Source organism: Heptranchias perlo, chromosome 3 (assembly GCF_035084215.1).
Source record: "Heptranchias perlo isolate sHepPer1 chromosome 3, sHepPer1.hap1, whole genome shotgun sequence".
Taxonomy (NCBI): domain Eukaryota; kingdom Metazoa; phylum Chordata; class Chondrichthyes; order Hexanchiformes; family Hexanchidae; genus Heptranchias; species Heptranchias perlo.
Window position 1 is genome coordinate 27425649 of NC_090327.1, and position 24885 is coordinate 27450533.

Below are 24885 nucleotides of genomic sequence, written 5' to 3' on the forward strand. Positions count from 1 at the left end.
ATTGGATAAATACTTGAAGGTGAAAGATTTGCAGGGCAATGGGGAAAAGTGGGACTAATTGGATAGCTCTTGCAAAGAGCCGGCACAGGCCCGATGGGCCAAATGGCCTCCTTCTGTGCTGTATGATTCTATGATCTATGCAACTCTCTGCCTGCCATTTATCCATCCATCTGTCTGTCCACCTATCTATCTATCATTGTTAAAGGGATACATATAGACTGAAATGATCAAATAATCCACGAGAGATGATGAGCTGAATTTTCCTCTGCTGGCCCGCCTAAAATTGGACGGGATATCAGCAAAACTGGTGGCTTTTGTTTGCTGTGTGTAGCCTCTGAGTCCCACGGATTATGTTTCTCTCTATATATATAAAACTTCCATTCATATAGCACCTCATCATCTCCCTAAGAGCTTTACAACCAATGGATACAGGACCTCCAACCATGCTAGTACTACACTGCAGTGCCAGCCTAGATTATGTGCTCAAGTCCAAAGTGGTGTTTGAACCCACAATCTTATTGCTCAAATGCAAGAGTGATACCAACTGATCCAAGCTGACAAGCTTAATAGCTGCCACCTAACATCTCGCTGATGTTTCAAATAGCTAGGTGAGACCAACCAGGTGTGAAGTTATCAGCTGGGTACTAAACGGTTGCTAACCAACCTGGTGCATCAATATCAATGGTCTGAATGGTGTCTGATGACACCAGTCTTCCCTACTGACTTTGTTAATCCACATGGATTTCACACCATGCACACTTCACCTCCTAAAATAGACAGAGTGCTTCTGCAAAAACAAAATAATGAAGGGTCTGAGATAAATGGGGGTCACATAATGCCACACGTTTCACACCCTCTGCAGGGGGGAAATTGTCTGCTGATTCCCACAGAATCGTGGCATGCTAGTGTCCTTCACTTTATCCCATCCATTTAATCTCCTGGGGAAAGATTCTGCGTAAATACTTTCTAATACCCAAAGGTAGTCAAGAAAAATTAATCCATTTTAGGAACACGGATTAATGAACCTGAACTTTTTCATCTCGAGGATTTCATTTTCACATCGTTCACCTGACGAAGGAGGTAGCCTCCGAAAGCTTGTGAATTTAAAATAAAATTGCTGGACTATAACTTGGTGTTGTAAAATTGTTTACAATTGAACAAAAAAAGACCAAGGTCCATCTAGTTTGCCATTTACCATCCTGCTAGTTGCATGATACAACAATAATGGTGTTGTTGACTAATCATAGCAATCAATCTCTATCAATTAGTCTACAACAGACCCAAACATCATGTGAGGAAAACCCTAGTGATGCAGAGTTTTGGGAAGCAGAGGTTCAAAATCACCTTTATCTTCCCAAGCAGGCTACATTTACCACAAGTCATGTTTCAAATTACTCATATACTGTATCCCAAAATGTTATTTTCTGAAAGCAATCTATCTGATTTGCATTTGAATAAATCAATACTAACTGCTTCCATCGTCTCCCTAGAGAGTCTGTTCCATGGATTCACTACTCACTCAATGAAATTTTTGTTTCTTCTATCTCCACTATTGAAAACTGGCCTGTTGTACTCCCTCTCATAACCCCACCCCTCATGCAGATGCCCAAGCAGCACAGGAACCACTGGATCCTGTGGAGAGTTTGAGTATCTTAGTCCATAGCTACTAGGGTTGCCAACCCACCAGGATTGTCCTGGAGTCTCCAGAAATTTAAGATTAATCTCCTAGACACTGCTGCGAGCAAATCGGGAGAAAAATCATAAGGGCATTAAAAAAATTGTGTGCTTGTTTTTCATTTTCTTTGAACACTTTTGTTCATTAGTTTTAAAATATTGCAGATGACAGAAAAAAGCAGTTTGGCTGGGCGTGGCAATTGGAGGCGGGAGGTCATGTGATGAAACCTCCAGGAATACATCCAACCAGAGTTGGCAAATCTAATAGCTACCCATATAACTACCAAGCTAGCTCTTATTTTAAAAAGCTAATTGTTACAGTGCCGACTGCTTTATTGAGAGTTTGCCCCATTTATTCTGTGTGAAAAATATTTCTTCCGATCTCTAGTTTCATTTATTAATTTTAAGCTTTTATTTGCTGGTCCTGAGCTCAGAGTCTAAGTAGTTTTACAGAAACTGCACATTTCTGATACGGGCTTAACACAGTTGGTGAACTGAAAACATCTATTTATCCAGCAGTTTTTGAATGGTTCTCACCAGCTTTAGCTGGTCCACAGGTTCACAATATTTTGATTCCCTTACGGACCAAGTTCCAAGCAGCTATACTCAGTACTGACAGGCACTGTTTAATACATTACATTATTTTTAACCCTTACATTGGCAGCATCTCCAGGGGCCAGCCATGTTTTAAACTGTGAGGTTCAAACATCCTTGAATAGGTGCCTTTATGCAGGCAATTGTTTAGGTTGGATTTTGAAAGGCAGGCATTGATGAGGCAGCTCCCAGTGTTTACAGCACTAAATCTGGCAGAATTGTAGACTCATAAAAAAATGGGCCCTTTGTCTATTCTGCTACGATAAGCAGAGTCAGACTTAGAAATGTAAATGCAGGAATCTGGCACACGGAACTCGAGTCTCCTAGAATCTGACTTAAACGAGTGCTTGTATAAAATAAGCTAATGTTACAGTAGTAAACCCTACGACAGGATTTAATAATAATAAAACATACACTTTAAAAAGATTCTAAAGCAAAATTACAAGAAAAATAATTACATCTGGCTGTCTTTTTTTCTTTGCTCTATTTTACTTTGTATTCTCAGTGAGGTTTTGAAAATAAGTTACACACAAAGGCTCAGCACATTCTGATATGATTCCTTTGAGGTTTTGCTTAATGGAGAAATTGGCCTTCTTAAAATGATGCCTCCATTATTTTCCCCACAAAGCAACTACATCTAAGCACATTAAATATTTGTTTGCTCATATTTGTACAGTATAATTTCAAGGCTTAAAATATTTGTGTAACTCGCTCATTATTTACTTTTTAAGATTTCTGTATGCACTCTCTCCACTTTCACTGCAACTTGTGCTAGTCACCCATCCACCATTTTTTGGAACTAGGACCACTTCAGTAAACTTACCCTTCTGATTGGTAGAAAAGCAGTTTTATGGCCCACTTTGTCAGCCAATCAGAAAATACCTCAGTGAAGTGTTGCTTTGATGTTGCCAGGAGATTGACAAGGTAAAACTTAGGCTGAGGTAAGGAGATAGGCTGAAAAGAATTATCTCACTCAAAAGTAAATTTAACAGAAAAATTGAAATGAAGGCAAGTGATAAAAACCTATTACCATCACAGTATTGCAGTTATGAATGGGCACTTAGAAACATTTCCAATTGTAACACGTTTTGGTGGAGAAAAGAACTTACATGTTTCAATTGGTACAGCCAAAACACCTTTGCATGAACATATTAATGAAAGTGGGCCTTAAAGGATAAAAGAGAATTTGATCGAAACTTCCAGAAACTTTGAGGTGAGAGGATGTAGAGGCATTATGAATGGTCCATTTTTTGCTCCACTTCAGTGCAGTACCGAGGCGGGTGCTGCACTGTCGGAAGTGTCGTCATTTGGATGAGACATTAAACCGAGGTAACGTCTGCCTTCTCAGGTGGACGTAAAAGATCCTATGGAACTATTTGAAGAAGAGCAGGGGATTTTTCCTAGTATCCTGGCTAACATTTAACTCTCAGCCAGCACGACCAAAAAGAGAATATCTGTTCATTTATCTTATGGCCGTTTACGGAACCTTCTGTGCGCAAATTGGCTGCCACATTTCCCTTCATTACAAGAGTTACTACATTGGCAAAGTACTTCATTGGATATGAAGCACTCCTGAGGTCGTGAAATAAACTATATACATGCAAGTTCTTCCTTTCTTTCCAGATAAAATTTATGCATTATTTTAGAGCAGTCATTTGTCTGTTTCTTTTAAATGAGTTAGTGAACCTGTTAAGTGCACAAAGGACTTTTATGTGAATCTGCATCAATCCATGCATTATCAAAGGACATTATACCTGATTGTCTAAAAGAACCAGGGAGTTGACTCTAATATCTCCTCTATCTTTAATACACATTAAATTCAGTAGGATAAATTCTGTGCACACTACTAAATTAAAACCTAAAGCTGTGCAGCTGTGATTTCCCAATAAGTACTGGCAAAGGGCGAGACTCCTCACCAATACCGTGCATTTGGAAAATGACCCCCTAAATAATATTCAGTCATTATGCACTTGAGTGACATCTGACTGCTTTCATATTTGAAATGGCCCACATTACTGTTAAACTAGAAATTTTCGCCTCTGATATGGTTCATGGGAGCAGCAACCCAATATGTAAGAGGAAGAAACAGTTGTTTCTGCATTTAGGTTCAGGGTCCCCGGTGCACTGTTACCTCTGTGTTTCCCAGGCTCAGCAGCACGTTAATTTTAATCAACAGTGTGTGTAAAGTGATGATTCTGTGCTTTACCTTGGCCACTGTGTGTGAAGGAAGTAACCAGCTGGCCATACAGGCAAAACCTCAGGCAGTTGGAAAAGGCAGAACCCTAATGCTTCACATACTGTATAAAAACATTCACTTCACAACTTTTTTTTTTGCAGCACTAGCATGAATTTAGTGAAGACAAATTTGGTGTAAAGCAATCTGTATTTGACAAATGCTTTCCTTCTGTGTGCTCTGGGTGTGCGGTGGGGTGATGATGGGTCAGGACCTGTAGACTGCGGCTGTTTGGGTGTTAGCCGTGGGACCTTGCTGTGCGCATATTGACTGCCCCGTTTCCTACATTACTACAGTGACTACACTTCAAAAGTGCTTCATTGGTTGTAAAGTGTTTTGGGGTGTCCTGAGTTTGTGAAAAGTGCTATATAAATGCAAATCTTTCTTTCTTTGTTGTTTGTTTTATCAGACTCTTACAGCTTGTGTGGTTCAAACCAGAGCATCCTGTTATCAAGTGGTAAGCTCTTCCACGGCTTGACAGTATTCTCCTGACTATCGTTTGCCTTCAGGGGCTATGCAGAGCTCACATCATTCAGGCATCATCACCCCCCCCCCCCTCCAAAATGATGATGGAGTCGCGGTCTAAAGGCTCCAGAGATGTAGAAGGATCATCACTGGAAAAATGAAACAATGATTTTAGCAATTAACTTTCAACTCTCCATTAACATAGAATGTTTTTGCAATTAGATTTTTTCCAAAAGACAGAAAAGCAATAAATAATTTATTTACTTCATTCACAGCAGCTGATTATCAATGACGACTTTTATATATTGGATTTGTGAGATTTTAGTAAATATTATTGACAAGCATATTATTCAAAAATTAGGAAATTTGCTTTGATAGTGATTTCTTTTGATGAAGTAAATTTTATCAAGTGTTATTCGAACACAATCAAAAGGGCCAATGCACCTGTTTGCACCTGGAAGATGATATTCATTGACTTCAATGGAAATAAAAATCGGGAGAGATGTAAAACAGGTTGCCGATTTGCTATCACCCCTTTTACATTATTGTACAAAGTCAAAATCTACCCCTTAGGGCCAGAAATTGCTCCCGAAATAACGGAGGAGCTCAACAGCTCTCTCCGCTTTTAGTGGCGAATTGAAGGAGCAAGTTCCCGCGTTTGCACATGTCTAGTGAAAGGCGGAAATCCGGAACTTGCTCCTAGTGGTTCGCCGGCGATATGACAGCTTCAAATTAAAGGGACATTGCACGCTGCAATCAGAGAAATCATTGAAAAAGCGCCAACTTGCTTATCTGCCCAGCTGGAAAGTGACTAAGTCATAGAGTCATAGAGTCATAGAGTTATACAGCACGGATAGAGGCCCTTCGGCCCATCGTGTCCGCGCCGGCCATCAAGCCCTGTCTACTCTAATCCCATATTCCAGCATTTGGTCCGTAGCCTTGTATGCTATGGGATTTCAAGTGCTCATCCAAATGCTTCTTGAATGTTGTGAGGGTTCCTGCCTCCACAACCCTTTCAGGCAGTGAGTTCCAGACTCCAACCACCCTCTGGGTGAAAAAGTTCTTTCTCAAATCCACTCTAAACCTCCCGCCTTTTACCTTGAATCTATGTCCCCTTGTTATAGAACCCTCAACGAAGGGAAAAAGCTCCTTAGTATCCATCCTATCTGTGCCCCTCATAATTTTGTACACCTCAATCATGTCCCCCCTCAGCCTCCTCTGCTCCAAGGAAAACAAACCCAATCTTCCCAGTCTCTCTTCATAGCTGAAGCGCTCCAGCCCTGGTAACATCCTGGTGAATCTCCTCTGCATCCTCTCCAAAGCGATCACATCCTTCCTGTAGTGTGCCGACCAGAACTGCACACAGTACTCCAGCTGTGGCCTAACCAGTGTTTTATACAGCTCCATCATAACCTCCTTGCTCTTATATTCTATGCCTCGGCTAATAAAGGCAAGTTTCCCATATGCCTTCTTTACCACCTTATCTACCTGTTCCGCCACCTTCAGGGATCTGTGAACTTGCACACCAAGATCCCTCTGACCCTCTGTCTTGCCTAGGGTCCTCCCATTCATTGTGTATCCCCTTGCCTTGTTAGTCCCTCCAAAGTGCATCACCTCGCACTTTTCCGGGTTAAATTCCATTTGCCACTGTTCTGCCCATCTGACCAACCCATCTATATCGTCCTGCAGACTGAGGCTATCCTCCTCGCTATTTACCACCCTACCAATTTTTGTATCATCAGCGAACTTACTGATCATACCTTTTACATTCATATCCAAGTCGTTAATGTAGACCACAAACAGCAAGGGACCCAGCACCGATCCCTGTGGTACCCCACTGGCCACAGGCTTCCAGTCACAAAAACAACCTTCGACCATGACCCTCTGCCTTCTGCCACTAAGCCAGTTTTGTATCCAAAGTGCCAAGGCACCCTGGATTCCATGGGCTCGTACCTTCTTGACCAGTCTCCTGTGGGGGACTTTATCGAAGGCCTTACTGAAATCCATGTATACCACATCCACTGCGTTACCCTCATCCACACGCCTAGTCACCCCCTCAAAAAATTCAATCAAATATGTATGCCATCAAACAGGTAAGCTTAAAATTACCAGGTCCAAACTAAGTTTTAACAGCATGGTAAGTCTTAATTACTTTCAAACAACTAAAAATTAACTTTTAAAAACGTGGAGTCTCATTGCTCCTTATTTTAATAATTTTTGGTCATTTAAATTTTTTTTAAATTAAAAATTTCTTTATTTTTGTCCCTTCTGTCCCTTTGATTTAATTCAATTATTTCTTTGGCTTTTTATAAAAATAATCTAATTTTTTTTATTTACAATGATATCCAGAATACTAACTTTAAATGAATGAAGTCTGCTTGCCTGCTTGAACAATGCAGCCTGAATCTGTGGGCGTGTCTTCTCTTCCTGACAGATTTTGTGGGCGTGTCTTCTCCTTACAGACTTTTCCAGCCGTGCGGCAACTCACGCTGCTCAGAGGCTGGGTTGATAGCGCACATTTTTTTTTACGTTCCAATTCAAGCAATTCGACACCACAGAGCCCTCAGTAAGTATGTTTGTTAATGTAATTCGCAGGAGCTGTGGTGAGCATTGTCTCGCTGCTCTGCACAATTTCTGGCCCCATAATATTTTAAACGTTTGGGGCTATATAACTATTGGTCATTTTAAACTGGGTTTGGGCTCCCCAAATTCATTTTATGTAGGATCCTTACAGCCAAAAGGGTGAAGAGTATTTTGTTCCATTGTTCTGGCCTGGATTCAAACTCAGATTCCAGAGATGAAAGGTTAGTCTGCTCACCCACTGTGCACTAAAGTCCTCCAAAGTGTCCTGCACCGTCCCCATCTCCCCTTTCATATGTCTCAAGTGGATGTAAAAGATCCCATGGCACTATTTTGAAGAAGAGCAGGGGAGTTCTCCCCGGTGACCTGGCCAATATTTAGCCCTCAACCAACATCAGTAAAACAGATTATCTGATATTTATCTCGTTGTTTATAGGAGCTTGCTGTGTGCAAATTGGCTGCTGCATTTCCTACATTACAGCAATGATTACACTTAGAAAAAAAACTACTTCTTTGACTGTAAAGCATTCGCAAAGTCCTGAGGTCGTGAAAGGCGCTATATAAATGGAAGTCTTTCTTTTATTTTCTTTCTTTACTGTATGCTATTATGTTAGTGAGTCTGTTCTTTCAGGGAGTTCAGGTAACTTTGTAATCAAGTAAGATTCTGTCAATGAGGTGTCTACGTAAGATACGAGGGGCACATAATTTCTGGGCCCTGCTGTGCCAATAGAAGTGCAGCACAGCAGCCGGTCTATAGGGCTCGCGACCTTGACCCAATTCCCAAAGTCCGGATCATTTTCATGGGGCAAGCACCACTGGTGACGTTACTCTGGAGCAGCACCTTTCCGCAACATAAAAGCTGCTCTGGCCGAAGATAGCCACAGAGAAAAAACATTTTAAAGAACTTAAGGTTGCCATTTTCCCAAAGGTACTCAATTGCTCTGCATATGCCAGCCATGGCTCCGTGGTAGCACTCTCGCCTCTGAGTCAGAAGGTTGTGGGCTCAAGGGAGTGCTACAATTTTGGAAGGGATAGGTTAATGTCTCATCGTCTTTCAGATGAGACATTAACCTGAGGCCTGGTCTGTTCTCTCTGGCACGACAAAATGCCTGCATCACACAGGTGCACTTAGTAGTGGGGACAACAGAGGGGAGCTGGAAGGATATCTGTTGGATGACATCATCCCATCTGTCCCACCTCTTCTGATGACAAATGCACCAGGGAGGGGAAAGGGGTGAAGAAGAGGCATGGATGCATGAAGAAGTCAACCCCATTTTTCCCCGAATTTACCAGTGTGTAAATAAAGGGGTGGAAACCGAGTCTTGCCTCAAATTGCAGCCCTACCCCATTTGTGTTGCATCTGCAGCCAACCTGCCACGGTCATGAATTTCAGGTCCTATGACTTAAACAAAGCAGTTAATCTGCCAAATTGCAGCCAAACATACGTTAAGATTGATCTCCACATCAGCTTCTCTGCCGAGGAAGAGACCTTATAAGAGACTTTCCTGGAGTTATGCCTGCTTCCCAGTGTAATACCAGTGGACATGGGCAGGAAATTCATTGTGAGGCACTCTGCTGGTCTTTGCTCGCTCCTGTCAAATCCTGAGATTTTACACTGGAACTGAAGGGGGAACATAGAATATGTCATACAAATTATTTCCCATTATTTACGCTTTAGCAACGCTGACCTCTCGGAATGTCTGTGTGATTCTGATGCCCATGATTGCTAGGGCCTGGAGCTTTTTAAAATTTAAAGAACTGATGCATTTTCTGAAGAGTTTATAAAGTTGAAAGTGCAGTAAAAGGGCAGTACAGAGACTTAGCATGGTGATGTGATGCACAGTGAAAGGGTTGGATGCCTGCAATTTCCTAAACTGTCATAGGGAAGAGTTGAGATGAGGTACTTCTGGAGAGGGGAAAATCACAAGGTGATCCAGTCCATTTACTTTCTAATGGTGAGTGACAGAGCAATGTTGGCAGAAGTCAGAATTGAAGATTGCTTGCCAGCTCTCTTAGTTGGCGGTGTGAGTGTGGAGATCTGAACAAGTGACAGAGTTCCATTTCATCGAAATGGAAGGAAGATCAAATAAAGTTAACAATTGCCGTTTATAATTTGTCTGCGACAAATTATTAAAGTTCTGGATAAAATATGAGAGGGGGCTGAGTGCTGCAATGAGTTAGAATCACAGGGACAAAATTCTGGGTGTCCCACTCTGACCGCACAACTGCAGTGGAGTGGATTTCCATCCCACCCACAAGCTTGGCCATAGACCCTGGCCCAAATTTCAAAACCAGGGTGCCCACCCCGATTCGCCCTTGTAAGGTGAAGTGGGCCACAGCCCATCTGCCATAGATCCCCCTGAAGCCCTTCCCGTGCCAAAGAATCAGCAGCTTAAAAATAAAATGTTCCAAATAGACCTATTTGCAAGCACAGTATAAGTATTCGCTCTTGGAGTGGATCCCTTGCCTTTATCTGCAGATGGTAGTCATGATGTGGAGATGCCGGTGATGGACTGGGGTTGACAATTGTAAACAATTTTACAACACCAAGTTATAGTCCAGCAATTTTATTTTAAATTCACAAGCTTTCGGAGATTTTCTCCTTCCTCAGGCAAATGTTTCAAGAGCTCCTTGAAGAAGAACCTCTCTGGATACATCGAGGGCATCCTGAAACCCATCGTACAGGGAACCCCCAGCTTCTGTCGTGACACTACAGACTTCCTACAAAAACTCAGTACCCACGGACCAGTTGAACCAGGAACACTTCTCACCACGATGGACGTCTCGGCACTATACACCAGTATCCCCCACGATGACGGCATCGCTGCGACAGCATCAATACTCAACACCAACAACAGCCAATCTCCGGAAGCCATCCTACAACTCATCCGCTTCATCCTGGATCACAATGTCTTCACCTTCGATAACCAGTTCTTTACCCAAACACACGGAACAGCCATGGGGACCAAATTCGCACCCCAATACGCCAACATTTTCATGCACAAGTTCGAGCAGGACTTCTTCACTGCACAAGAAGTGCAGTGAAGAAGTCCTGCACCTCACTCTACCGCAAGCCCACGGACAACCTCACGATGCTCCACTTTTCCAGCTTCCACCCTAACCACGTCAAAGAGGCCATCCCCTATGGACAGGCCCTGCGAATACACAGGGTCTGCTCAGACGAGGAGGAACGCGATGGACACCTACAGACGCTGAAAGACGCCCTAGTAAGAACGGGATATGACGCTCGACTCATCGATCAACAGTTCCGACGGGCCACAGCAAAAAATCGCATAGACCTCCTCAGGAGACTAACACGGGACGCAACCAACAGAGTACCCTTTGTCGTCCAGTACTTCCCCGGAGCGGAGAAACTACGCCATGTTCTCCGCAGCCTTCAACATGTCATCAATGAGGACAAACACCTCGCTATGGCCATCCCCACACCTCCACTACTCGCCTTTAAACAGCCACCCAACCTCAAACAGACCATCGTTCGCAGCAAACTACCTAGCTTTCAAGAGAACAGCGTCCACGACGCCACACAACCCTGCCACGGTAACCTCTGCAAGACATGCCAGATCATCGACACAGATACCACCATCACACGAGAGGACACCACCCACCAGGTGCATGGTTCATACTCCTGTGACTCGGCCAACGTTGTCTACCTCATACGTTGCAGGAAAGGATGCCCCAGAGCATGGTACATTGGCGAGACCATGCAGACGCTGCGACAACGGATGAACGGACACCGCGCAACAATCGCCAAACAGGAGGGTTCCCTCCCAGTCGGGGAACACTTCAGCAGTCATGGACATTCATCCACCGACCTTCGGGTAAGCGTACTCCAAGGCGGCCTTCGAGACACACGACAACGCAAAATCGTCGAGCAGAAATTGATAGCCAAGTTCCGCACCCATGAGGACGGCCTCAACCGGGATCTTGGGTTCATGTCACGCTACACGTTACCCCACCAGCGAACAAATGTTATCTGTTTTTAATATAATGGGTCATTTGCTGGCTCTCTCTGCCTTCCGGATGTTTCTGCCTCTCTCTGTGTTTTTTTTTCTCTGTTTTTTTTCCCTGTTTGTTTTTTTGTTGAATGTGTATTCGGGGGTTCTGCAGGTGACACCTCTCTGTCTGAACACGGTGATTGCCTTGGCAACGGGCAGTTGCAGGGGCAGTCTGTAAACACCATGTATTGTTCTATATGTATAAATGCGTAGGCTTCAAGGAGCTCTTGAAACATTTGCCTGAGGAAGGAGAAAATCTCCGAAAGCTTGTGAATTTAAAATAAAATTGCTGGACTATAACTTGAGTTCTTTGAGGAAATAACGTACAGGGTGGATAAAGGGGAATCAGTGGACGTAGTGTATTTAGACTTCCAGAAGGCATTCAGCAAGATGCCACATAAAAGATTATTGCTCAAGATAAAGAATCACTGGATTGGTGGTAATATTCTGGCATGGGTGGAGGATTGGTTATCTAACAGGAAGCAGAGAGTTGGGATAAATGGTTCATTCTCGGACTGGCAACCAGTAGCCAATGGTGTTCCGCAGGGGTCGGTGCTGGGTCCCGAACTCTTTACAATCTATATTAACAATTTGGAGGAAGGGACCAAGTGTAACGTATCAAAGTTTGCAGATGATACAAAGATGGGAGGGAAAGTGGAGAGTGAGGAGGACATAAAAAACCTACAGGGGGATATAGACAGGCTGGGTGAGTGGGCGGAGATTTGGCAGATGAAATACAATATTGGAAAATGTGAGGTTATGCGCTTTGGCAGGAAAAATCAGAGAGCAATTTATTATCTTAATGGCGAGATACTGGAAAGTACAGCAGTACAAAGGGATCTGGGGGTCCAAGTGCAAGAAAATCAAAAAGTTAGTATGCAGGTGCAGCAGGTGATCAAGAAGGCCAACGGAATGTTGGCTTTTATTGCCAGGGGGATAGAATATAAAAACAGGGAGGTATTGCTGCAGTTATATAAGGTATTGGTGAGACCGCACCTGGAATACTACATTCAGTTTTGGTGTCCATACTTAAGAAAAGACATACTTGCTCTCGAGGCAGTACAAAGAAGGTTCACTCGGTTAATCCCGGGGATGAGGGGGTGGACATATGAGGAGGGGTTGAGTAGATTGGGAGTCTATTCATTGGAGTTCAGAAGAATGAGAGGCGATCTTATTGAAACATATAAGATTATGAAGGGGCTTGATCGGGTGGATGCGGTAAGGATGTTCCCAAGGATGGGTGAAGCTAGAACTAGGGGGCATAATCTTAGAATAAGGGGATGCTCTTTCAAAACTGAGATGAGGAGAAACTTCTTCACTCAGAGGGTAGTAGGTCTGTGGAATTTGCTGCCCCAGGAAGCTGTGGAAGCTACATCATTAAATAAATTTAAAACAGAAATAGACAGTTTCCTAGAAGTAAAGGGAATTAGGGGTTACGGGGAGCGGGCAGGAAATTGGACGTGAATTTTAATTTGAGGTTAGGATCAGATCAGCCATGATCTTATTAAATGGCGGAGCAGGCTCGAGGAGCCGATTGGCCTACTCCTGCTCCTATTTCTTATGTTCTTACCTTCTCTGTTCTAAGAATAAGGGCCTTCTCTAGTCTCGCCTTTCATTCATGGTATCATCGTTGTGAATCTATTCTGAGCCCTCTCCATGACCTTCACATGCTAGTAGGGAGCCCAAAGCTGTTTGCAGTGTTCTCATATCAGCCTAACCAATAATATATATAAGTTTAGCACTCAACCTGTATTTGTACTCGATACCTCTACTTATGAAACCTAGGATCCCATGAGCATTTTTTTACAGCTTTATCAACTTGTCGTTCCACTCATAAAGAAATGTGTATCTGAGACTCCAAGTGCTTCTGCTCCTCCATTCCTTTTAACATTTAACATTTGGTGTATATTTCTTTTCCCTATTGTTCCTCCTCACATTTCTTCACATCAAAATTTCATCTGGCATTCATCCACCCAAAATATTAACTTATCTATGTCTTTCTGAAGTTGCTTGCAATTCTGTTCACACATGTGCAACATGTTCTCCTTAAACAATAATCAATATCATGGCCCCTGTATCCAAGTCCATAACCTTTATATATATTGAAAAGAGCAATGATCTCAACACTGACACCTGGGGGACATCACTGTTTACATCCCGCCAGTCTAAGAAACATCCATTAACCATTGCTCTTCGTTTTCTGTCCTTTAACCAACATCCTATCCATGCTGCCACATTCCCTTTAATACCCTGTGCCTTAATTTGATTAGCAAACTTTCTGTGCTGTTCTTTATCACTTTATCGAATGTCTTTGCAGAAATCCATATACAAAACCTCCGCTGGAGTCATACCTAGCACAAACGAATATGGTAGTGGTTGTTGGAGGCCAATCATCTCAGCCCCAGGGCATTGCTGTAGGAGTTCCTCAGGGCAGTGTCCTAGGCCCAACCATCCTCAGCTGCTTCATCAATGACCTTCCCTCCATCATAAGGTCAGAAATGGGGATGTTCGCTGATGATCGCACAGTGTTCAGTTCCATTCGCAACCCCTCAAATAATGAAGCAGTCCGTGCCCGCATGCAGCAAGACCTGGACAACATCCAGACTTGGGCTGATAAGTGGCAAGTAACATTTCCGCCAGACAAGTGCCAGGCAATGACCATCTCCAAGAGGAGAGAGTCTAACCACCTCCCCTTGACATTCAACGTCATTACCATCGCTGAATCCCCCATCATCAACATCCTGGGAGTCACCGTTGACCAGAAACTTATCTGGACCAGCCATATAAATACTGTGGCTACAAGAGCAGGTCAGAGGCTAGGTATTCTGCGGCGAGTGACTCACCTCCTGACTCCCCAAAGCCTTTCCACCATCTACAAGGCACAAGTCAGTGTGATGGAATACTCTCCACTTGCCTGGATGAGTGCAGCTCCAATAACACTCAAGAAGCTCGACACCATCCAGGACAAAGCAGCCCACTTGAATGGCACCCCATCCACTACCCTAAACACTCACTCCCTTCACCATCGGCGCAGAGTGGCTGCAGTGTGTACCATCTACAGGATGCACTGCAGCAACTCGCCAAGACTTCTTCGACAGCACCTCCCAAACACGTGACCTCTGCCACCTAGAAGGACAAGAGCAGCAGGTACATGGGAACAACACCACCTGCACGTTCCCCTCCAAGTCACACACCATCCCGACTTGGAAATACATCACTGTTCCTTCATCGTCGCTGGGTCAAAATCCTGGAACTCCCTTCCTAACAGCACTGTGTGAGAACCGTCACCACATGGACTGCAGCGGTTCAAGAAGGAAGCTCACCACCACCTTCTCAAGGGCAATTAGGGACGGGCAATAAATGCCGGCCTCGCCAGCGACACCCACATCCCATGAACGAATAAAAAAAACCACTTTGTTATTTCCTCAAAAATACAGGCTCTAGAGTTGAATTCGGCAATCTGTGATCCTAATGCTGTAGTAGCGCTGGATGTCAGGAATACACAGACATTCCTGATGCCCCGCGTTGCTAGAGATTTCCATTATTTGTATTGTCTTTGAATATGCTCACCAATACTGGGCTGAGATTTTCTATGGCCCCCATCTTATCAGCTCCTGGAGCAATTTCCTGCCCACGTTACCTGATTTATGTTGGGAAGCTGGCGTAATTCCAACAGAAAATCCTGCCTATAATTTCTATCTCTGGCACCTGGATTCAAAAGCAGCCCAGAATGATGGGATGAAAGTCTGGTCAGTCTGTTTGCTGTAAGGAACCTTCATGAAATGGGTTTGGGCAGTGTCAACCTAGTTTTCAGCTCGCATGGGCCCACAGCACAATGCTGCCCTTAATTTTGCATTAATTAGGGACTGAATTAACAATCTTACTCAGAGGTGCTACAGGATGCTTGATGGGGAACTGTTAAAATTTCACACCGGTGCAGTAAGGATGCTTCACTAAGGTTGGGGCTGAGGCACATTGAAGGGACAGAATAGAGGGAGCTTGGCCTGAGAACGCTTGATGCTGAAACTGAGGTCCAGATTTTCCTCCTTTTTATTTCTGCTGTTTTGGGTGGTTTTGAGGTGGATGGGAGTGGGAATTGCCATTCTATTATCTCCCTGACCTTTGCTACCATTTCTGGGCTATGGGGAAAGAGCAAGGGAGTGGGACTAATTGGATAACTCTTTCAAAGAGCTGGCACAGGCACGATGGGACCCCTTCTGTGCTGTATGATTCGGTGGTTCTATGTTCCTCCAAAAGTGATGGTGGCTGCAAATGATAGATTAATGAATATGAAAATATTATCCAACATATTTCCTGCCATTAATGCCTTGCATTCCTCAGTGGTACTAAGGGGAAAAGTGGGGTTGGTGGGGGGGTTGTTTCAAAATAAAAGAGCCACCTTGCTTAATGAATTAATTGCAGGGCACCAGGCAATATGGAAGATTTAAAATATATATTTTTTTCTGCTGTTATTTTCCTTCCTCACACCCAAGATCGGTAATCCAGCACCATCGGAAATAGCACTAGAAACAGTCAAATTAGCCTGATCTTATAGGACCACCAGGGTCAGAGCGGGACACATCAGAGCACAGAAGTCCCACCCGATGCACTTCTTGGAAGCCCTGCCATGGAGAAAAATCTATTCCCGAGTGTCTGAAATGGAACTTGTTCCACTCAGCAGCACTAACATCCTTGATCTTGATGAATGCAAATAAAAAGTTATTTATAAATTATGGAAAGAAAGTAATGTCACTTGACAGCATGGTTCTACATGAACTAGTGTCCCCGTGTCTTGTGTAATGGTAATGGTAAAGCATGGATCTACATTTATGATTCTACCATAGTTGGTTGACGTCAAGCATAACACAGAAACTAGGCATATGAATTTCTGTACGTCGACACAGCCTAGTTATCTGTATTAGAAACATGGCTGATGAATATTCATGAAAAGCCTGGGGAACAACAGTTTATTTAACTGGAAATAGTGTTCAGCGGTAAAGTGTTGAGAATTACAATATCTGCAGTTACACTTGGTGATGGGTCCTGAAAGCCAGCCCAAGATTGAAGCAACAGGGTAGTGAGATAATGAGATAAGTGTTTGAAGTTGCACTTGTAAAGTGTTGATTCACATATTACTTTTTCTGTTTAGATAGAATCTGTTTGCTGTGAGATTGGTGTTTTTAATCTGACCAGTCAACTGAGATTTGTCAATCTAGATATGTAATGATTTGAAAGAAGCTCAGCATACAATACACGTGCTGTTATCCTCCTGAGAGGCAAGGGAGCATGAGGACGGTTCAATATTCAGAATGAAATCTAACATTTTGATTATGAAAGGGTTTGATAGGGTAGATGTAGAGAAGATGTTTCCACTTGCAGGGGAGACCAGAACTAGGGGCCAAAAATATAAGATAGTCACTGACAAATCCAATAGGGAATTCATGAGAAACTTCTTCATCCAGATAGTGGTAAGAATGTGGAACTCGCTACCACAAGGAGTAATTGAGGCGACTAGCATAGATACAATTTAGGGGAAGCTAGATAAACACATGAGGGAGAAGGGAATAGAAGGATATGTTGATAGGGTTAGATGAAGAAGGGTGGGAGGAGGCTCACATGGACCTGTTGGGCCTAATGGCCTGTTTCTGTGTTGTACATTCTTTGTAATTACATTTGATGTACTCCTACCTCCGAGTCCATGGAGAGAGTTAGGGTAGGGTGCGTTCTTCCATTTATTATAATAATAGTAAAGAAGAGATCACCAGTTCTTAAAACACCATTATGTTTGGATGGTAGGTAAAGATTCACTGGAAAATGGGTGTCATGCTGATACAGAAGAATATCTATCTGTACAGGTTCATTATCATCAGCAACAACACACAATTAAATAGTACCCTTATCTTAGAAAACATAACAAAATGCTTTACAAAGAAGGATTGGACATTAAATAGGAATTGGGAAGAAAGTTAGGGATGGTGACAAAGATGCAATTGAGAAGGTAGGTTTTGAAAGTGGGGAGCGATGTTAGCAAAAGAGAATGGTTTAGGAAAGGAATTCCACAGTGCAGGACCATGATGGCTGAAGGCTGTGCCTCCCAAATGGGAGCTAGAACTGGAGGAGGTTGCACAAGTAGAAGGGAGAGATGCAACAGAGGGATTACAAATAAATTCTAGGAGGATTCTAAATCAAAGAGCTGGCTGACAAGGAGCCAGTGGAGATTTGCAATGATAGAGTGATAACTGAGTGACACTTACAGGATAGGATGCAGGCATTATCAGGGCAATGCAGAGACATAGCTTATCTCTTTAAATTGGAGGTGCATATTTCATTTTTTGCTAATTTGCAAAAATTTGGAATTTAGGGAGCATCCCTTGAATTGATATTGTCTATTTTGGCTCTTATAAGAAGAGTTGAAGTAATTTCTTCAGGGAAATATTTTTTGCAACACCCTCATGGCAACTCCTTCACCCTTATTAAATCATATACCACAGTGAATTGAGATGACAGATTTCAAAACATTTTTGGAAAAGTTGATATGCTTTCAAACTCTAGTCCCTCAACAAAACTCAAGATTTGAATGAATACCTGGGAGTGATTGAAATGCAGTAATCCCATTACGGAGTTAAGATGATATCTTAAACCAAGAGCCATTCGTAACCGAGATATAACCGAGATGGTCCAAGGTCTGCTAAACAGGCTGAAAACACTATTTTGTGTAACTCAAAAATCTATGTGAAAGGCTATGCCGTATAATGCAGCACACTAAAATTGAAAAGGATAGGAGAGAAGCTGAGATAATTCAGGAAGCTTTCCAACAAAAGATCTTCAACCTGAAACGTTAACTCTGTTTCTTTCTCCACAGATGCTACCTCATTTGCTGAGCTTTTCCAGTACTTTCTGTTGTTATTTCAGATTTCCAGCATCTGCAGTATTTTGCTTTTAATTCAGGAAGTAATGGTTACGTTTTTTTTAATTAATTCTCCAGATGTGGGCATTGCTAGCAAGGCCAACATTAATTGCCCACCCCTAGTTGCCCTTGAGAAAGTGGTATTGAGCCTTCTTCTTGAACCACTGCAGTCTGTGAGGTGAAGGTACTCCCATGGTGCTGTAATGTAGGGAGTTCCAGGATTTTCTAGCGACGATGAAGGAATGGCGATATATTTCCAAGTCAGGGTGGTGTGTGACTTGGAGGGAAAACTAGAGGTGATGGTGTGCCCATGCACTTGCTGCCCTTGTCCTTCTAGGTGGTGGAAGTCGTGGGTTTGGAAGGTGCTGTCGAAGAAGTCTTGGCGAGTTGCTGCAGTGCATCTTGTAGATGGTACACACTGCAACCGCGGCACGCGGTGGTGGAGGGAGTGGATATTTGAGGTGGTGGTTGGTCTGCCGATCAAGCGGACCGCTTTGTCCTGAATGGTGTCGAGCTTCTTGAGTGTTGTTGCAGCTGCACCCATCCAGGCAAGCTGCTTATGCATATTGTATGGATCAGCAAAGAATGAGGGTGGAAAGGATTGCGATAGTTTTGCACTTTGGAAAGAAATGAATTGGAGTAGTAACCCAGTTATCGGTAAACTATAAAGACCTGGAATAGACCGGTCTGTTGGCGGAATTGCAGCAGAATGAGCCCTAAGTCTGTTGATATAAAAAGACGCTGATATTATCCGTCCCAAAGTTACATACTCGGGTCAGGTGGCCTGCATCTGTAAGAGCTCATCTGTGGTGTTTGCCTCAACACTGAGCAGTAAAAGTGAAGTGGTACTCCATGCCAATGGTGGATCAGTGGCCCAGAAAGGGCTGGATTTAGGTAGGTCACAATTTTAAAGATTGTACCTAAGGGATTTTTACCTGGACCTGGGAAGAGAGCGGGGTTTGGGGGGGGAGGGGAGATGATTTTCGGGCACGAAACCCGTTAGTAAAGTTGGCAGGTCGGAATGTGTGGTCGCGACCTAATTTACTAATTACAATTTTACTTCCTGGTTTCCTGCATGACAGCCAGCCAGATTGACAGGCTGGCTGCCTGTTGGGGGGGAAAGCAGCTGGGGAGCGGATGTCAGGTAAATCTGAAGTCGCGGGAGGTTGGGGTCGGACATCACAGGAGGGGGGTGATCGGTCATTGGGCAGGGGTCGGACATCGATCGGGAAGGCCAGAGACATCGAATGCTGGAGAGATTGGAGGATCGCTGGAGACATCAGAGGAAGGCTGGAGACATCAGGGGCTGGAGACATCGGGGACTGGAGACATCGGGGGCTGAAAAGATCGGAGGCTGGAGACACGGGCACACAATACACCTGCCCATATATGTGTGGGTATATGTTAAAAACATGAAAATGAGGGAAACATCTCCTGTGTTATGTTTACCATCATTTGCACTTGTTGAACACATGATGCAAGGACTGCAGGTTAGGGCCTGGCATCTAATGTGCAGAGGTCAGTGGAGGAGTCCAGGGGCATGAAGTGAAGAGGCACCTGTGCAAATTCTCTCCGAGCGTAGCCATGCACAGGCCCATCATTGAATTATAATTTTTTTTTACAGACCTCTCCCTCCATGCTGTGACTGGCCACCGACTGGCACAATTTCCTGGTCGGTGGGTGGATGTCCTGCCCCATAGAGCTGCTCCTCAATGAAGGAAAGTGGGGGGAGGTAGTGGTGGGAGCTGAAAGCCTAGGCCTAGGCCTGTGTACCTAAAAACTTACTGAGAGGAGCTACAAAAATTACAGATAAAGTCAACCCTGTTTGTATCAATGGGAATGTTATTTTTATGTTTAATTGTAACTTGTTGATCTTTCCACTTTAGTATAAAATGTTATTTATGAATAAATCTGAATAAGCGGATGTGGTATTGTTCTGCCTTCTGAGGCAATGAGGGTAGTGGACATCCCACTTATTCTCCAGTAAATGATTTACTGCAATTTGGGTCAGTTGCTAGACTTGGACTATGCTAGCTCAAGCTAAGCAGAGAACATAGGTGCAGGTTTTGGTTTATAAAAGATTCGGTCAGTTTATGGAAACTGTTGTCTAGCTGTGTTGTCAAGCAGTCCGCTTGATCGGCAGACCATCCACCACCTCAAATATCGAATCCCTCCACCACCAGCGCACTGTGACTGCAGTGTGTACCATCTACAAGATGCACTGCAGCAACTCGCCAAGACTTCTTCGACAGCACCTCCCAAACCCGCAACCTCCACCACCTAGAAGGACAAGGGCAGCAAGGGCAAGGGCACACCATCATCTCCAGGTTCCCCTCCAAGTCACACCATCCTGACTTAGAAATATATCACCGTTCCATCATCGTCGCTGGGTCAAAATCCTGGAACTCCCTTCCTAACAGCCCTGTGGGAGAACCTTCACCACACGGACTGCAGTGGTTCAAGAAGGCGGCTCAACACCACTTTCTCAAGGGCAATTAGGGATGGGCAATAAATGCCAGCGACACCAACATCCCATGAATGAATTATAAAAAAAGAACGATGTCTGGGAAAAAATTCTAAAACATAATGGGATAGCACTGCGGAATAGAACGTTTTTCTAATTTTCAGTGTAGTTATTGCACACTGTTACATCAGATATAGATAGCACTGGTTGAACCCCAGTTACAGATCCTTTTATACTGCTGCCATTGTGAGTCTTACCCTCACTCTCAGCAGTATCACCATTTCCTACACCAGCCAGCCTTGCAACTGTCTGATTGCCAAATTACTGCCAAATGCTAGCGATTATTTTGCACGATGGACCTGCACACATTAGGAGTTGGGTTGAGTCTGATTCACTCGTCCTACTTAATATCCTTATAGGGGCAGCAGGGAAAACAGTTTGATGCATCAGTAATAGGAGAATTTAAGCCGAGACTTCAGACATCAATGAATCAAATTCAAACCACAACACCATCTAGACCCAAAAATGCAGCATCTAGCAATTTTGCCTTTGCAGTCATAAATGTCTTTTTGAACTTGGCATCATATTTGTCCATGGCTTGAGAAAATGTAATTTGAACTGAAAATTGAAATCAAATGTTTTGTGTGGATGTAAAGGGCATCGTTTCTCTCCCCCTGCATAAATCTACTGCAGAGAGTGAAGCTGGCATACGCTGTGTCAATATTGTTATTAATATCCTTCATTTTAATTTAAACCAGCCTTGAGCGAGACCTGGTGCTTAATGCTTAGAGATTTACCATGTGTCAGTTAATTCCACAACTAGTGCACTTCATCCTTCCATCTGCTGAATTTTCTTGCTCCATTAAGTTAACATTACATGCTGATACTATTAGGACACCAGGGTGATGGTAAAATACAAATTAAAAATTAACAGCCAGCACTTGGTTTGGATTTGTCAATCCCCTGCCCACTGCCCTCTGCCTTCCCTTATTAACTGCAAATGGTTTTTAAAGACTTTAAAAAAAAAACTTACTGCCAAATCTCCTATGGTGCTGCCCACAGTACTCGAAGAGCAAGGTCAGAGTTCCAGATAAAAATTAAAGTGAGAATGTTGAATGGACACAAATGTAGATACGATAATAAAAATCAGAACTCAAAATAATAGTTCTAAAAATTGAGAGCTTATATGAACCTCAAAGGGAGAGACTGCGGCCAGATGAAAGAGATTCGCTGATGTTGCTACTAAAACCTAAGCTACCAGGAAATAGACAGCAGATCTGTCACAACATTATGTGCTGGATGGAGGCCTCAATTGTGACAGTCCATTGTTGGCAATTTGTTCGACTGAATCTTCGCTTTTTGTGGAGCACAAAAGTGGAGTGCATAAAGAATTCCCATTAGAAATGTCAGTTTGAAATGTCGACGTAAAAGTGTTACTCAACAAGAAGTTATATTTTTGGGGCATGAAGAGTACGTTTAGACTACATTTTAATTATTTAATTAGCTTTAGTTGACTTTCCATGAGTTATGACAGGTGGCAAAGAAAAGTAGAAAGGGTTAAATTGACCAGCATAAGCAATGACATTGTACAAACTATGTTGGACACAAGTTATATTTTTCAATGATAGGTCATCCCTGAGCAGTTATATATTGACATTCACGGCAAGTTAATTTACTGGTTGAGATGGCTTTAAAATATCTTTATGTTGCATCGGTTGTGGGACAGGCCCATTATACCAGCCTGCTGGTGCTGCTTGTTTTCTTTTAGTTTGCCACCCAGCAACGTACACTGGCTGGGAGTCCAGCTAACATCCTGCAGTGTTTCATGACAGCTGCAAAAAGTGGGACCCTGAAATTATGGGCTCTATTTTAGCACCCGCGATCGGGTGCGTTCCTGGTCAGGGGGCTACGAAAACCAGGGATTCCCGGGACGGGTCGGGAGCTCGGCTCCAACCCGCCCACTTCCGGGTTTCCCACTGATGCGCTGACATGCCAGCGCAGCCCCCGCATGTGGGACCCCCGCCAGCAATTAAAGCCGGCAGGGTGCCACTTAAGGTACTTATTTTGGTATTTCAGGTCGTTTACAGACCTGATTAACGAGATATTTTAGGAGGGTTGGGATCTTACAAACAACTGGGGCTGTTTCCCGTACTGGGGGAAACATTCCCAGTTCAAATGGACGTGTTGCAGCCAACAGCCTGTGGCAGCTGCAAAGGTCCATTTGACAGGTGGGGGGGGAGACCCTCACTCATTGCAGGAGGCCACTCTGTCACTTAGGACAAAGTTTGGCCTCCACCACCCTCCTCCTAACAACAAAATTCACCAACTTGCACACTTACCCCGGTGTCCAGACACATGTACCTACCTTGCGGACCCCCTCAGATGTACATCTTCCGGATGGGGGCCGCCGTAGCTGCAGTCATGACCTCCTCGGAGGGTGAACAGCATCACCAGCCTCGCCGGCCACACGTGGAGCTCCACAACACAGTGCTGTGACACATCCACCTGCACAGCAGGAGTGAGGGCAACCGCAAAGAGAGATGTGTCGCAGAGGGCACTACCCTTGCCACAGGGTCCACAGACCGAGGCTCAGCTTCCTGGACCTCTCTGAGCAGCAGTGCACACGGAGGCTCAGAGACACTCGACATGTAGTCGTGGACATCTGCAGCCTCCTTCATGCCGAGCTGCTCCCGGCTGGCCCGAGCACCATCTTCTTACCTGTTGCTGTCAACGTCACCACTGCCCTCAACAACTTCTCCTCCGCATCCTTCCAGGGTGCCACCGGGGACATCACCGACGTCTCTCAGTCGTCTGCACAAAAGAGCCCTGCAAATACACCTACACCCACACTGCAGTGACACAATGGGTGGCATCAGTTGTGGGGCTTCATTGTGATCCTCAGGAAAGGGCATTATTGCACAAACCAGACAAGGTTTGCAAAGACGTGACAGTAGTGGTGCCAATATAATATGTAATGTGAGTTGCTCAGAAATTAAATATAAGTAAAAACCATGACTAACCCTCAAACACCCCTGTGCATCCCATTCATGCTCACGACACGTTTGCCTTACACTGCCTACTGCACATATGTGATGCATGCCCTGTGGCTGCAGCACAGGTAGTGGCAGGTTGAGTGAGGCTGACTGTGAAAGAGATGCATGAGAGTGTGAGTATGAGATAGAGCCATGAGGATTGGGTTGAGTGGTAGTGGCGGGATGAGTACTGGCGAGGTGAGTAAGTGCAGGTAAGATGAGGATGAGGGTTCAGTGGGTGTGAGGAGTGATGTGTTACAGTAGTGTTGGCAGTGCAGAAGGAGATATGGGGTGGGGGCAGTGATGTGGCAGACGGAGCGTAGGATAATGAGTAAGTGTACTCACTTTGGCTGACCGACTTAGGTCATTGCAGCGCCTCCTGCACTGTATGCAGGTGGTATGTTGGTGGTGTAGATGACCTCCTCTGCCACCTCGAGCCAGGCCTTCTTGGTGGCAGAGGCAGGCCGCTTCCTCCCGCCCGCCGGGGGGAAGATCTCTGTCCTCCCCCTCTTCCTCACCACATCCAATAAGCTGGAGTGAGGCAGCATTAAACCTGGGAGCAGCCTTCCCCCTGGGCTGCTCCATGCTGTAATTTTTCCTATTTCTTGCAGCATCAGTCAGTGGAGGACTGCCCCGTTAAATAGAGCTCCTCCAGCTGACAGACCTTACTGCACATGCTCAGTCCGCCCGCCACGCAGCTCAGCAGCGGGGAACCCGGAACAACAGGTAAGTGGATCCAATCAGCCTGCGATTGCGTTTGGGGCAGACTGATTTCACCGGGCGCGTTACCCACGTGCCCAATCGCCCCCCGCCGCGAACCTGCCGCCATGGTAATATCAGGCCCTATGTTTTGGGGTGATAGCAGATGAATACTTAATGATGAAGATGAAGACTTGTGCTGCAGAACTAGCTGCGGCTCT